Source organism: Musca autumnalis, unplaced genomic scaffold (genome assembly GCF_047663935.1).
Source record: "Musca autumnalis isolate F117 unplaced genomic scaffold, ASM4766393v1 scaffold_3, whole genome shotgun sequence".
Taxonomy (NCBI): Eukaryota; Metazoa; Arthropoda; class Insecta; order Diptera; family Muscidae; genus Musca; species Musca autumnalis.
Genome location: NW_027411866.1, coordinates 93,471,669 through 93,488,212, shown reverse-complemented (window position 1 = coordinate 93,488,212; position 16,544 = coordinate 93,471,669). Strand labels below are relative to the sequence as shown.

Below are 16,544 nucleotides of genomic sequence, written 5' to 3'. Positions count from 1 at the left end.
AAGTTGTGTAGTTTTCTCCGTAATGTAACTTTAGTCTTTCAGAATGTTTCATAAAGTGGGAACTATAAAGACTTCGATCTATATTGGCAATTGTCTTAAAGTTCTTCTGGATTTCAACAGACAATAGGAAATAGCTAAATTGACATAGAAATTAATATATTCTATTTCTTATGCACATAATTCAATGTCGAGTTGTTAAACATTTTTGACAGGAGGATCATCTAATAGAAGATTTTCTCATGGAAATTCAGCAAGAAATCCCGTAGGTTTCGCAATAGGATATCAATATCACTTCTAGTAAAGACCAGTTTGTGTTCTCATTGAAGATCATAAAACTCCACAAGGTATTTCATAGAAGATAACAATGGCTTCTTATAGAATACAAGAATATGATATGACCAGTAGGTCTTCAGATCTTCAGCAATAATATGTGCTACCTGAAACCATTATTCACAATTATATTCTAAACAATCAATCGGACCAAATATGTTTCCAATATGTATTTTGTATCAAAATAACGCTTAAATTGATACAAATTATCTTATAGATGTGCCACCAACATTTATATTTATATCTCAATAATATACGGAAAATATAATAAAAACATTTTTAAGAAATGCAGAACAAATGTTGCCCGTAGTCAAACTTCTTTTCACGACTTCGACTCCAATTCCGAAACACTGCCTGCACCACACTGATTTAAAAGTTATTACCCATGGTTCAAATAGTAAGGTTATCCAAAAGACGAATTCAGGCATTAGTCTTCATTTCCAGTCAAAACTTTTTGTGCGAATAACACACCAAAAAGAGATGGAACATATAAAATATTATTCGGAGAGCTTAAATAACGGCTTTAAGTTCGGCCGGACCGAACATGTTATACCCTCCACCACGAGTTGTATTGATGTAAAACTGTAGTGCTATTCTCTGACTGCTAAACCTAAATAACGACGGGACGTACACAAATATTTGACCAACCTTCCAAAACAACGCTCTCTGAGCGACCGTTTTACCCAAATACGTTGAGTCCCAAATCACATTTAAAACACAAAATCCGCGACCAAAACTTACTTAAATGTTTTCATTGGTAAAACAAATAATTTTCCTTTGCAATGAATTGTATTTCATGTTTTCCCAGTAGAAAATCGACTCTTCGATGACATTTTCGTCGACGATGTCATGTACGACAAGTTGCATGACCATATTTTGCATTGTGTCTTGGTAACAAACCCAAAAAAAAAAAAAATGCTTAAAAAGCGTGGTTTGAAATAATTGTACACATTTTTATGCAAATATATATTTTCTTTTTGTAATAAGATTTCATATCTTATAAAAATCCTAAGCCGCGTCTCGAATTATCAACTGTTTAATTTAGTGTTAAAAAATGTGAATTAACTAGAAAAGGGTAAATTAAAATAAGTAGATTATATTGCATAAAAATAATTGTAATTATACCCTCCACCATAGGATGGGGGTATATTAAGTTTGTCACTACGTTTGTAACTACTCGAAATAATCATTGTAGACCCCACAAAGTATATATATTCTTGATCAGCGTGCAATTCTACATCGATATAGCCATGTCCGTCCGTCTGTCCGTCTGTCTGTCTGTCCGTCTGTGGAAATCACTCTAGCGTCCGAACGGATTGACGTAGGTTGATGAAATTTTGGGAAAATATGTTATATTTACGTAGGACTTTTGGTATTGAAAGCGGGCTATGTAGGTCCACGCTTTCGTATAGCCCCCATACAAAATGACGCGTGACGCGTCGTCGTTTTAAGGAATTTTTAAGATATTTGCCCCATTTTACCACCGAATTGGTTGTAATTTGGTACTTTGTGTCTCCAGAGGCCAAAAAATATTCCTACCAAAGTTGGGTTATATAGGGCCACGTTTTGGTATAGCCCCCATATAAGGCCCCATATAAAGTACGCGTCATTTTAATATATTTTGAATGTAGTAGACCCATTTGACCACAGAATTGGTTGTAATTTGGTATTTTGGGTCTTCAGAGGCCAGAAAACATTCCTACCAAAGTTGGGTTATATAGGTCCACGTTTTGGTATAGCCCCCATATACGACCCCTTTTAAAGTACGCGTCATTTTAATATATTTTGAATGTATTAGACCTATTTGACCAAAGAATCGGTTGTAACTTTGTATTTTGTGTTTCCAGAGGCTAAGAAACATTTCTAACATAAAATGTTTATATAGGTCCACGTGTTGATATAGCCCCCATAATACAATATCTCCCGATTTTCGATATTTTGAATGTTTTAGCCTCATTATCACACCGACATGGCTGAAATTTGGTATTAAGTCTTCTTTAGGCGTATAAAACTTTCCCCCAGAAATTTGTAGGTATAGGTCCACGCCTTCATATAGCCCCCATAGAACGGTACCTTCCGAATTTCGGTATTTTGAAGGTTGTGGCCACATTAATCCACCGATATGGCTGAAATTTGTGGTGGAGGGTATAAAAAGTTCGGTCCGACCTAACTTAACGCTTTTCTTACTTGTTTTTCTTTAAATTCGCGTATTTAGGTGAAGTCAATTGAAAAATTTGAAAATCCCAATATGACGCTTGGTGGTAAGATTTTAGAATATATTAGTTGATATTTACAAAAATCGTTGATGTTATTTTCTTTTTGCAGAATTCATAAATAAAAGGAATCCCCCCTTCGGCCGGCTGAACTGAGAAGTGCGGCGAGGTAAAGCAGGAAGAAATTGATCGCGTGCAGAACATATGTGAGCTAAGTATTATTCATTTAAGATAAAATTTGTAAAAATATTTTATTTTATAGTATAATAAAATTTTAACACACGACAATATAAATGAAATAGTCTTTATTTGGGTCATGAATAACTAATAGCAGGACATGGTCTGTGGAACAGTCGTCAACGAAATATGGGGGTTTTAGTCATCGCAGATGTCATCAACGAAAAGTAGGGAGTTTAGTCACCGAAGTTGTCTTCAACACATACAAACAATAACACATATAACAATAAAGTTAAACTTTTTCAACTTACAAAAAGTATACGCTCGACGTATTTTGGTAGTTCTCATAAGAATACATGTGTTCTACTTTTTTCACCACACACGCCCTGGGTATACATATGTCCGTATATAGGTATGGGCCTAAAGGGGAGTACACATTATCATTCAAAAGTGACAGTCATCGTACTTTTAGGACATTTTTCCGGCAAATAACAACTTTTATTTAGCTAAAAACTTTTGAAATACAATATATATGGTATTATTTAGAGATTACAAAAGAAATTTTTCAGTTAGGCTTTGATATTCACGAAATAGACCTCGATGACTGTCAGTTTTGCTTGTCAATGTGTACTGTACTTAACTTATTTTTTGAGTTATCGACAATTATCGGCAAAACAGAAATGCTTATGTTTTTCGTAATTAACGATATTTTTCGGTTAGTTAGCGACCAATAAAAAGTAGTCGTAAAGTTCTACCGATAGCAACAGTGTTGTCAACATTTATTTCAACTTTTCATTCATAATTTTGAGTTTTAATGTTATGTCATGTTCACACGAGCGTTTCAATTACGTTGTTCGCCTGTCGAACGACGTACACGAATTAACCCGTTTCCACGACCCTATTCGTAATTAACAGAAACATAAATACAATTTCCTTCATTGTTGTTTCCTTGTTTTCACGAAAATTTTAACCGAAAACACATAAAATATACATTAAATGAATAGGAAAAACAATGGACTTTCCTTCAAATGTATCTTCTATATTTAACTACACGCATTTCATTCATTTTTTCCATAAATTCTGAATAATTTTGTATTTTCAATATATTTTTATATGTTTCTATTTTCAAAATTGAAGAGAGAAAGACATGTCAAAATAATGTTTATGTATACACACTTACAGTTATTTGTTTCCTTTTTGTTTCTGATTTTTTACGCGATTTTGAACTAATGGACAAGAAATGTGTGTAGAATTAAGAAGGAAACACAACCTTCTTCCTTCTGCACCTATATAAAATGTTTAGTTCATTAATTTTCATTCATATTTTTCCTTTTTTCTAAAAATTTTTCTGTTTTCAACAAATTTTTCAATTTTGAATTTAGACATGTCATAATTATTTTTTCGATAAATTCTCTCATTTGTTAGGGATGGGACATACTTATTCGTCGTTCAGAGAGTATTCCTAATCGAACAACGTAGAAAAATCGTCGTTCGTTCATAGAATTTTGTGTGGGGAAATAGTAATTTATTCGTAGTTATGTGTCGAACAACGAATAGAGAACGAACGACGTACCGTGGAAACGGGCTATTACCGATTTTTGTCGGTAACTCAAAAAGTATGTTAGAAAATCGCACTACTGAACAATTAGTTTCCTTTCGTTTATGAAGACTAAATAGCAAATTTCAGCAAGTTCAGAAAAACAATGTGACTAACCTTCAGAATACCGAAGTTCAGGAGTAACGTCCTATGGGTGCTATAACAAAACGTCGATCTATACCGAAAAATTTTTGGCGGAAAGTTCCGGTCCACACTAGAGTGATTTCATTGAACAAATTGCATGAAATTATGCGTCTCTAGATCGACCGCCATAGTAGAGTAAAATCATAAAATAGTGGGGAATTCGATTTAAGAACACCTAATTTCATGAAAGTTTTTAATGAAATTCACGCCAGTGTGGACCGAGACTAAACTTTTAAAATACCGAAAATCAAGAGGTCATATACCGACAAATTTAAAGGGGATGTTTAATACCCCCAACGAAGACTAAATACCAAATTTCAGCCATCTGTGTGTGATAATGAGGCTAAAACCTTCAAAATACCGAAAATCGGTAAATGAAGACGTTCTTAAGATGTTTAACATAAATTCCTAAACAACAAAACAAATTTTAAAAAATGTAATTTTGTATTACTTTTGGAAAAATTGTATTGACAAATTTAAAAAAAAAATAAGAATAAATAAATGAAAAAAATAAGAAATTTAAAAAAAATAAGAAAAAATATAAATAAAAATAAAAAGAAGAAAAACGCCATATCTTGGACATGTAATGAAGAAGGCAAAATACAAACTGCTCCAAACCGTAATCACTGTAACAATAGAAGGGAAGCCATCCAGAGGACGGAAAGAAATATCATGGATTGACAATATTCTTAAATGGACCGGCATTGGAAATCTCTCAACCCTACTGAGTGAAGCCAGAAATAGAGACGCTTTTATGGAGATCATGAAAAATATATGAACATACCTTAAAATTTGTAACAGATAATTATATAATTGTATTGGTCGCTTATATTCGGAGATCGAATATGCAAATAAAGAAGAAGAAGAAAAAATAGTAGTCTTTCGAATCCCACTACCAAATAGGACTAATTATTTTTGTAATAGATCGTTGTATAATACAAAAAATTTCAAGAAAATCGAAGAGTACAAATTGGACCAATATTAGAGAGGTTATGAGTATATCTTTGCCTATAGTTTTTACAGAATTCGACTTTTTCAAGGCGCAATATCTCTGGAACCGTTAGTAAAAAAATCTTAAAATATACTGAAATGTTTAGCTGATGAGCAGCATCACAACAGCAAAAAAGAAAGGAAATCAAAAACCTCAGTTTGAAAAAGTGTCCGATTTCACTCAGAAATCCCCATATACTTTATAGGGTCTCCGATGAATATTTCGATGTGTTACAAACGGAATGACAAATTTAATTATACCCTCCATATTATGGTGGACGCATGGCACAATTACCCAGGTAGTGGTATCACACCAGCTGATCGAATATGAAAAGTCAAATCCTTTTATAAAAAATTATTTTTGGTGTAATTTCCCCAACAACATAAAGAAATTTTTGACATAACATATTAAAAATTTTACGATGCCACTACCTGGGTAATTGTGCCATGGGTGGACACATGGTACAATAAACAGGTAAAAGCAAGTCCCAGCTGATTAGGTTCACCCGAAATACTAGTGTCAAATACAATATGAAGTTTATGAAGTTGTTCTTTTCGTTAATTGTCAATTAATATTTATATTTTTTACTTTCTGATAAACAAACATTAAACACATATTTTTGAAGTTATAGACTTCACGAGTAATGTGCGAACTTCGTATGTACTTTCGAATAGTTTAACAATCTGTGTAAAATGTTGTGTCAGGCATTGGCGGATACAGGTCAGTGCTATATTTATTTATGGTCAAGTGGGTATTTATGCACTTAAAAATATCTCATTGCAGACAAGGATCTGATGGAAAACATTATGAATGAAATCTCAATATATTGGATGCGCTGTGAATTATACGGAATAAGACAATTGCAGAGTATGGTTAAACTTCTATAATGGAACCTCAGTCGCGTTTTGTGGTTATGACGAAGCAGATTTGTTCAAAATATCTCTAGTAGGCCCCTCTAAGGTAGAGTTATCAGAACAGCAGTTTCGTCTCGAGTGTTGCTGTGGTTGGCATCACGAAACCAGTCCTATGTGGTTGTTGTTTTTAGCCAAGCAATGGATTAAACAAAACATAAACCCACGTTCAGATTTCGTAAATCTGAACTTACTATACGGCACGTTGAAACACTCCTTTCGTTATACCTGTAGGATGAAAATAGTGAACCCATTTTGCATCTGTGAACGTCAGACAACAATTTTTGGGGATAATGTCCAAACACATGATTTTATTTAAAACATATGTACATACATAGAACAAAATATATTTTATATATCGAATTGAGATGTTTCATTTGTTTATGCCGTATAAGGGAGTTAGAAATAGAGATTTTGCATATCCTGGCAATAACATCGGCTGCATTTCCTATTACAGCAAATATGTAGATTTCTGACGTACTGCCTCACCATCGGCTTTCTTGATTTGTTTCTAGCAGTGTTTATTCATTAATGTTGATAAATTTCATTCTGAATCGTGGATTTCATCTTTTCTTCGCATATAATATATTTGGATTTGGTTAATTGAAAATTGTAATTCAATGTGCCCCATCTGAAATTTAGCATGAATTATTAGTAATTCTGGATATTTAGATGCAGTGATACTTACCACTGTCAACATTTTTGAAGAAAAGTAACACGCGGAATTATTATTGATGTTAGTTTAAATAGTTTTTATTTATTTATTTATAATTAGGCTTATAGTAAATATAAGACTAATATACAAGATACAGCATTAGCGACAAAGGCCATCTGACACATTGTGTTTGTATAATTTTTAAATAATTAAATTATTTTGCTTAATATATTGAAATATACAATTTATATTTTGGATGTTGATATTTTTAAGCATTTCCAATCCTTGGTTTTGTAGAATGGTTCGTTGTTGGTGAGATAGAAATCTGCATGTTACGAGAATATGTTCAATGCTGACCATTTCGCCACATTTTGGGCATCTGTTGTCAATATTCCTGTTTATTAAAAATGTGAGTTTTAATATCGAGGGTTTCGACTATGGCATTTTTTATAAGAGGTGCTTTGCATGCATTTTTTGCAGCGGTATCAGCGAAAAAGTTCCCTGCTATGCCAACATGGCCAGGAATCCATATTAGTTTAATGTTATTATTACTGGATAAGTTTTAATTCATTTATTAAATTAACCCACTTAGCGCCAAGAATTTTTTTCGCGAGAAAACTTAAAATTTTTTATGAAAATTATATTTTTGAGATTTTTTAAGCATATTTTAAAAAATAACTTTTTTCTCTAAAACTTATAGTTTTACTGCAATCGGGCCTTCTTTTAAAAGTTCCAAAAACTTTGGAGGGTAATATATGTAGGTGTATCCTTACATGCCAATCCCTTGGTTTTTGATTGAGAAAATAATCTTACTGTATTCCTAACAAATCCCTGACGTTATATGATTCTGACATTTTTGATTAAATTTTTATAGCATATTTAAATTTTTCATCAAAAGTCGAAAATTACAAAAAAGTCGATTTTTTTTGAATAGCTTGGGTTTTTGGCCAATTGCGTGGAAATGCGTAGGTCAAATGAAGCGTTATCAGCGTGAAATTACAGATAACAGACAATACTATAACAAAATGCAAAAAACCCCACAAAAATATTGGAAAAATCCATAGTTTTACGTCAATTTTTGCAACCATTTTTTGTGGCGTTTAAACGACCAGTGGCTTTATCTGGGTTAACATATATTTGTATTTCATTAAACCAATATTTATGAGACTCCATATAACGGTACCTTCAGATTTTCAGTATTTTGAGGATTTAAGCTAAATTTTCCGAAAAATCAATTATTTCGCCTGCAGTAATTAATAATTTAGTATCTTCTATACCAAAAAGATGTGATTGTGTCATTCAGAATAGAGGATACGCAACGAAATATTGATTTCAATATTTTTTGTTGTACCTCAAATTGGGGGGCGCTTTAGTTTTGTCCGCTTATATTTGCGACCTAAAATGTTTTTTGAATTTTAACTTTTGTTTATTAAATTCTGATCTCCTTATTTTTGTATTTTTCAATTATAAAGATATAAATAAATAAAAAGAAAAATAAAAAATAAATTTATAATTTAGTTTTCATAAAAATATTATCATTTCAAAAAAAAATTTACTGAGGTGGTGTTTTAGTTTTGGCTAAAGACCAAGTTCGACCTAATAAAAAGATTTCAGAATCACGTTAGAATTACGTCGAACTTAAGGCCTGCGTACATAAGCTGCTCTGCCTGATTGCCTTGCTTTTCTGCTTCATTTTTGACATAATTAAAATAAAAGAATAAAGAAGGCCGAGGAAATTTCGAACTGGTTTGCCCTTTTCTTTTTTATTCTTTTATCAGAAGTAAGCAAGGTAGGCAGGCAAGGCAGCTTATGTACGCAGGCCTGTAGTCTTTAGTCATTTACCAGATATGACTTAAACAAGAATGCCATGCTTCTTATGTGTCGAGGCCTTAAAAGATATGTTTTGGCAGCAAATGAAGATCTGAATTCACCTTTTGGGTCACCTGGTAATTGCATCATGGTTGGTATTTTTGTGTCACCTTCTTTCTTACACCATGGTGATGCAAAGGGCGAATTCAGGTCGTGGTCTTCATTTGCTGTCAAAAGTTTTTATGCGAAGAATCTACCAAAGATAGAAGAAAATGATCAAATATTCTTAGCGAATTTTAAACAAAGAAGTTGTACATAGACATTCTTTATGCGGGGCATACACTATAGTGCCAAACTGCACTGCCAAATGAACCCTTGTGTACGTGTGTGATTGAATAGTGTGTGGCATTCCTTCAATCCATATTCCAAAAATGATGAATTTTCCTCCAAAACTCGATTTTGGGTTGAAGTTTTCCAATTTTTTTTAATTTCCTCACAAATAATATTTGTTGTTTTCAAAAATTATTTGTTGGTTACTTGGAAAATAAACAAAATTCATCGGATTGAAAGAGGTTCATTTACAAAATCAAAACTATTTTGATTTCAATCCTGCTAAAACTACTCCCAAATACATTGACAAAAACTTCAAAATTTACTAATACTATTACAAATGCTGTCGTGCATGCCCATAATGTATGCCCCGCAATAGTGTATGCCCGGCATTATAGAAAAATTTGTTATATGTATATGTATTTTTAAACAAAAATATATTTTGACATCAGATGAAGACATCAGTTGGTATTAGTGTATTACCTTCTTTCTTGCACCATGGAATACATCAAAATAGAAGAAAGCAACGAAGTATTTTTACAAATTTTAAATTCAAATGACAAACATCCATATTTTTGTCAGAAAATACATAACTGGTATTTATTTAAAATTGAAACAATATTTTTTGCCTGCAAGAGAAAACATCAGCTGAACCTTGTATGTATGTACAATATTCAAAAATTTACAAAAAATTTAATACTGAATTTTGGTTTGTTTTTCGTCTCGAATATAAATTTATTGCCGATAACAAAACTAGTTTCGGAATGATTCTCATCGCTGCAATTTTGTGGGCTTTGTCTACTCTCTACAATTTACCAACACATTCTTCTGGGTCCATTTTTGATATGGGTTACTGTGAAATGGAATGTCATGGAAACCCCCATACACTCTGCGTACGTACATATGTACATATATATACAAACATAAAGTCTACAAATATTTTGTTTTCCACATTTGTATCTTGACATTGCAGGATTCACATAAAAGTAATGAAAGCTGCTTGCCACATTCAGCCGTTATTTCTGATGCAGCACGTAAAGAAATGAAAAGGATGCTAATAATAGGTCACAACGGAATACGGAATCGTATTGCAGAAAATATGATGGTTGCCAATATGGTCGAAATGATTTGGCATGATGAGTTGGCCAACATGGCACAGAAATTTTTAGCAATGTGCAAACCTTACACAACGGATCCTTGTGCCAACCTTACATACAGCGATGACGACATAGATGACCACGTTCAGCACACGCATTTTTCAGGATTATTTAAAACAACATATCACGATGTCGCCCAAAACCGTTATCTTCAGAAAAGAATTCATTATCCCAATTTGCTCATTGAGAATGCCCTGCGAGCTTGGTACTTAGAAAGGGATACAATGAAAGCACCTTTATTTGAATTCAATTTTCTATTGCAAAGTGAAGTGGGACATTTATTGGGTGAAAATAACTTTACACATTTGGCTTCTCCATTAACTACACATTGTGGATGTGCATTCGATAAGTAAATACCTATCTGTCAGTCCCATAACTGTTAGGAACAACTTTGTGACTATAATTTTCCTCTGTAGAATATTTCATGGATATTTATTGGTTTGTAATTATCATCCATATCGGCGTCGTATAAATTCGCAAGTGGATTTTTTTCGTGGAAGTCCTGGTAGTCTTTGTCCAATTTCGAGCCCCTTACGTAATACTCGTGGAAGACTTACCAACCTGTGTATGGGAAGTGCGAAGGGTTTAGGTTAAAACATAGTCCCATCTTTTAATTATTTGTATCTTTATATTTTGTTGCAGTTGAACGAAATTTTGCCTTAACTTATCGCAACCAACTATTTGTAGATATAATTTGGAATCTCCTACTATTTATGGTGGGATTGGTCATTGCCACTTAACCTGAGAAAAATGAGTTTATTATAATTTGGTATATCTTGAACCTTACTTTCTAAATGTCGTCCATACAAATTCAATTGAAGCCCTCCTTTCAAATATATATTTTCTATATACCTACCTAGCTAGCATTTGGAAGATTGTTTCTTCAAAAATCACATTGCGGAGTCTTTTTAGAGTCCCTTTGGTGATCAAAAATTGATTAAGTCGCTTGTATGATCAGAAACGGAGTCGAAAGTGACTCCCTGTAATGATTAAAAAGAGTTCAATTTAAAATACAACAACAAATGTGTAGCAATCACAAATGAATCATTGAGGCGTTTAAAATGTGACTATTTTTTCGTTATTTATTGTCACATTTTGATCTTCATGAAGATTGAAAAATGCTTAATCAAAAAAGGGTCATGCAGGTGTTTGAAAAGTGATTATAATTATGTATCTTCTGATCATATTTTGAACATATAGGTGATTAAAAACTGATTGTTTTGTTTTATTTTTGTTTGGTTGTAAATAATTCTCATATACACTTTTTATAAAACTTTGATATAAATGTAACGTATAATATTAAGTGTATAGACATACACAATACATGTTCAGCTTTTGCCAAGTGAAATGAAGAAGCAGTATACTAACCACCGCGCAACATAAAGGATAATTAAAAACATAACAAAGCAGAAAAGACAATAAAACAAAGGAAAGGAACAAAAAAGAATAAAAAGAAAATTTTTTAATTTATTTCGTCTAATAAAAATACTCATAAATGAATCCCTAAAGACTCATGAAAATGGCAAAAATGACTCGAAACTAATGCAGAGGAAGACTCATTTGTGATTTGTTTAGAAGAGTCGCCTGAGGTTACGTTTCCTCCCGACAAAGAAGTCATTTATGATCAGAAAATGAGCTCATATTCCAGCTTTTTACTCGTGCAGTCGTATCAAAAAAGACTCGAATTTTATTAAAATTTTCAAAAAATGCTGGCTGGGTAAACATTTTGGAGTAAACCTTCGAATCAAGGTATATTTATAAAAGGAAGATGCAAGAATTACAACAACTAAAATGTTTACAAAAACGACATTGTTGTTATCTATATGTATGTATATACATACATATTTATATTTATATACACTAATAGTACGTTTATATATAACCGGATTTAACAAACCCACTTGTTTTAAATGTCAATTCCGTTGCTCATATTTCAAATAAATCCTCATAAAGAAGGTTAACCCTGCAATATGCTATAATATAAACATGACCTTACATATTTTATTCTTCAGTTTGGTCAATACATGAAAGTTAAAAAATATTTTATTTACAGCAATCAATTTAATTTGCAGTGAAATAATTCGTCTGCTCCGTCGGAAAAGGTCGTAAGTCCCTCTCAATAAATTTTTCAGGAGGAAGAAAAAACATTCCAGCGCTTTCTGTATTAAAGATTTTTTATGGTGGTAAAGCCAGTATTCTTCGTTTATTTATTCCGCTTCAATACCTGTACTTTGTTTGATAAAATTCCGTCGCGTTTGGGAGATAATTGGATGTCTTTGGACTTACGACCTTTTCCTTGTACAGTTTTGTATTTTTGTAGGGACTTACGAACTTTTCCCACAATTTACGGACGTTTTTAAAATAAAATATTTATACTTTACACAACAATGTGGAAAGGGTATTATAAGTTTGTTTTGTTCAATATTCGTGTAACATCGCGAATTATTCGTCCCCTTGCCATTTTTTCATATCTTGACGAGATAAAGCGATCTAGCTATGTGTGTCCGTCCATCCATTAACAATTTAAATAAAACTCCAGGCCGCAATTTTGGACCGATCGTCACGAAACTTTGTGGAGAGGTCGGGTTCCAACCAGAAGCGACCCCATTAGATGTTGTTTATGATCGAAAGGTGTGAAATGGACCAAACCTACAATTTTTACCAGACTTTGTAGCTATCCTGTAGATCGCAGTAATAATCCGATCGGCGCGAAATTTTAAGAATGAATTGAATTTAAGACAAAGAAGAAGCTTGCAATTTAATATGGTGGTGAGGTAATTATTAGCGGGTTTAATGGACCAAAACTTTTGGGTGAAATCTTATATATAAAAGACAATGTGTGTATGTTTGTATGTTCCGCATAGACTCAAAAACGGCAGAACCGATTTTTTTGAAATTTTCAGAGAATATACAAGAAACAACCGAGGTGAAAATAGGCTATATATTTTTTGAATCTCGGAAGGGGCGGGGGCAGGCCCCGAGGCAACGGTTGTTGAATCTCCGACCCTAAGTACTTATCCCATGTAATTTTCAGATTATGCACAGGGATGTCCCTTGGTTGAAGTAGGCTATATATTTTGTTGAATATCGGAGGAGCGGGTTATACCTGTGCCCTATTTTTAAATGCGGTATATTTAAATCTTACGAACGATTCCGTTTCCCCAATCCTGGGTACATATTTTAGCAATAAGACCCGACCAGTCCCACTTTTTAAAATATGCTACAAACCAATGGAAATACAAGATGTTATGTATAACGGAGCTTTGGTCTTATTGGAAAGCAAGTGTTCAGATTAGAAGGCAACATATCGATAGCTATAGTTTTATCAGGTATATAAGATATATTATATAAAGGTGGACACAGTCGGCATGCCTCAAGTCATCAGTTATTTGTCGGTATGTTAAAATTACATATCGACACCAACATTTCTGAAGATTTTTGTACACTCCACCATAATATGGAGGGTATAATTAAATTTGTCATTCAGTTTGTAACATATCGTTATATTCAGCGAAGAACATGACCGTCTGTCCGTCTTTTGAAATTAAGATACAGTTTCCAATTTTTAAGATAGATCTTCGTGATTTGGTCGTTTTGTCTTCCCAAGTATTTCTGCCCCAACTCCCTGCATCTTCTCTTTTTGTCTGCACACCATCTTGAATCTTCAGCATATAATGTCTTCCTGCGTTTAGGAAGCTTATCATCAGAGCTTTCAGAATCACTGTGAAAACCATAGGGAACTAGACCCATGACACCATCGTCTAATTCCATTCCAAATTCATACTGCTCTTTGTTAGTAAAAACCATGATGTCTTCTTAGTTCAATAACATTTCAATCAATTATTATTTTAGAATCATTTAATAATATAAACATTGCATTTACCCGTCCGTTAGAAGGTATAACTTTATTGAATTCAGAATACAAACTTCTCGTTATGTGAATAAATGCCCCTAGAGAAACCACAAATTACCAGTTGATAAATTTAAGTAAGATATACGACAGTAAAAACAGTAAAAATTTTGATTTTTTTTACAAAATTTTCAATATGTGAGGTATTTGAATACATACAGCATCCCATTTGATATCAATGAAAAGGCCAGAAGCCCATCTATCATAATCAGTTCGCTTATAGGGGAAAATAGATCTCAAATGTACATTTTCGTTGCAATATAGAAATTATCACATTTTTGTTCAAAAGTTTGGTCCACAGGCTCCGCCAAATATCATCCGATTATCATCCAAAGTTGTAAGCTAGTTCTTTGCATTGTACCCCAACCATGGATGACGTTAAACATTATATCTGAACTACATTAGCTGAAGTATTCTTTTAAAGTATACATTTTCTTGTTGACTTACGACCTTTTCGTACTCAAATTTGTACGTTTTGTGGACTTACGACCTTTTCCGACAGGGACAAAATATATAGAAAAACGCGACATACTACCATTTTCTTTGTATCATACGACGTGTTTTGACTTGTACTATCATCCCGCAACAAAAACGCGATTTCCAAAAAAGTGGACTTACGACCTTTTCCGACGGTGCAGACGAATTATTATTAGTATTTTCAGTCAATTCAATGATTCACCAAAATTAGTGGGAAACTAAGGGAAACTTACTAACCATAAGTAATGACAACAATTTGGTGAAATGCAGTCCCTCGAGTCAGAAAATTTAAAATTACATCTGTCAACTGCATAAAAATGACTAAGATTTTCAATTTTCTGTAAAAAACGGTTTGCGAAGACCAAATACAAAATATCGTACAGTGTCATATACCGAAAAAAATATGTATGTAAGGTTTTGTACCTCTACTAAAGAACAAATAGAACCATAATACCAAAAATATGCCCTTGTCGTTCTATAGGGGCGATTTCAAAACATGGACCGATATAATCCATCTTCAATGCCAAAATTATAAGGATTTATATAGATTTTAAGTCGTAGGAGTTGTATAATGTTCTTTAAAACCCCTATCTTAAATGTTGTAAGCTTTAGGTTTACTTCAATAGATGGACATCGTTATGTAATGTTGATTTAGCAATTTTGCTGGCTATGTAATGGTCGTTTTCTTTGATTGGATTATTTCCAAAATTTCCAAAAACCATTATACACATCTGTGGTTTTTTTTTTCTTTTTCCTAAGTTTTGGTTTTCTTCCATACATTAATAATTTAGTAAACTTATTATTTTTACACAATAATATGTTTTTTCTAAATTTTAAATTTACTTTGAATTGTAACGCGTTGACCTTTTATAGTTTGAAAATCACTGTAGCGCATTGCAGCTGACCCCCAGATACCAATTGCCAACAAATGCATTATTGCAGTTTCTAATCATATAAAAACAATGATTACTTTATTTACATTCAACTAAATCTGACATTTCGTCTTTGATGAGTGTGATTTTAAACTTCCTTTCCTGTCTAAAAACCGAAGAGTGAACATCCATTCCATTGGCAAAAGTATTAAAACAACGAAATAAGAAAAGTGCAGTAAAAATTATCTTTAACATCAAAGTGATTTGGCATATCAATAAGTGCACCAAAATTCTCGTTGTATTGCTTAACAATCTTTTCTAATTATATTTCGGAGTTCTGTGAGTAAATTTTTTCTAAACCAACGTATGGCGATTGTAAACGTTCTTACTTCACAGGCAATTACATTTCGTTAAACCAACATTGTCAACCAACCTGGTCTTTGGGGAATGGTAAACGTGATACAAACGTTTTACCATAATCCCTCCCAGTTCTGCATCATTTCGTGAGCATTTATTGCTACTACCAAAATATCAGATTTTTTTTCCGGAGCTTGTTGCCTTATAAAGATAAGTTGGAAGAAGAAACATTCCCCGTTCTTAAATTCTCACATATGCCTTGTGAGTTTTGTCTTTCAAAAATTGTTCCTTCCAAACCTACGCCATTGATATTGGGTAAAGGCTTCTACACATAACCAGACGTTTGGTATGCAAATTTTATGACTTCTAGGCTTAACAACATTTCTGTTAAGTCAGATCAGAAAAACCAACATTGAATAACAACAACAACCACCAGCGGTCATCCAGAACCAACATTGCACAAAGCAACAACAACCACGGTAGTGATCTCCCCAAAATTTCTGTTTAACAACAACACTTCAAACAGACCATCAATCGATCACACGTTAGTCATAAATGTGACGTCATTAAATACCGCTCTGCAATCCCCAAAAACAGAATAGTTAATAGCATTT

The 16,544-nt window shown here is 32.9% G+C and overlaps 1 long non-coding RNA gene across 1 annotated transcript; it reads left to right on the top strand.

Annotated features, from left to right (window-relative positions):
• Nucleotides 1-9,717: 9,717 nt before the first annotated feature.
• Nucleotides 9,718-10,247, top strand: LOC141399851 (uncharacterized). The gene is made up of 3 exons (XR_012411998.1): nucleotides 9,718-9,814; nucleotides 9,915-10,050; nucleotides 10,131-10,247. It is a non-coding gene; the product is annotated as an uncharacterized lncRNA (long non-coding RNA).
• The last annotated feature ends 6,297 nt before the right edge of the window (nucleotides 10,248-16,544 follow it).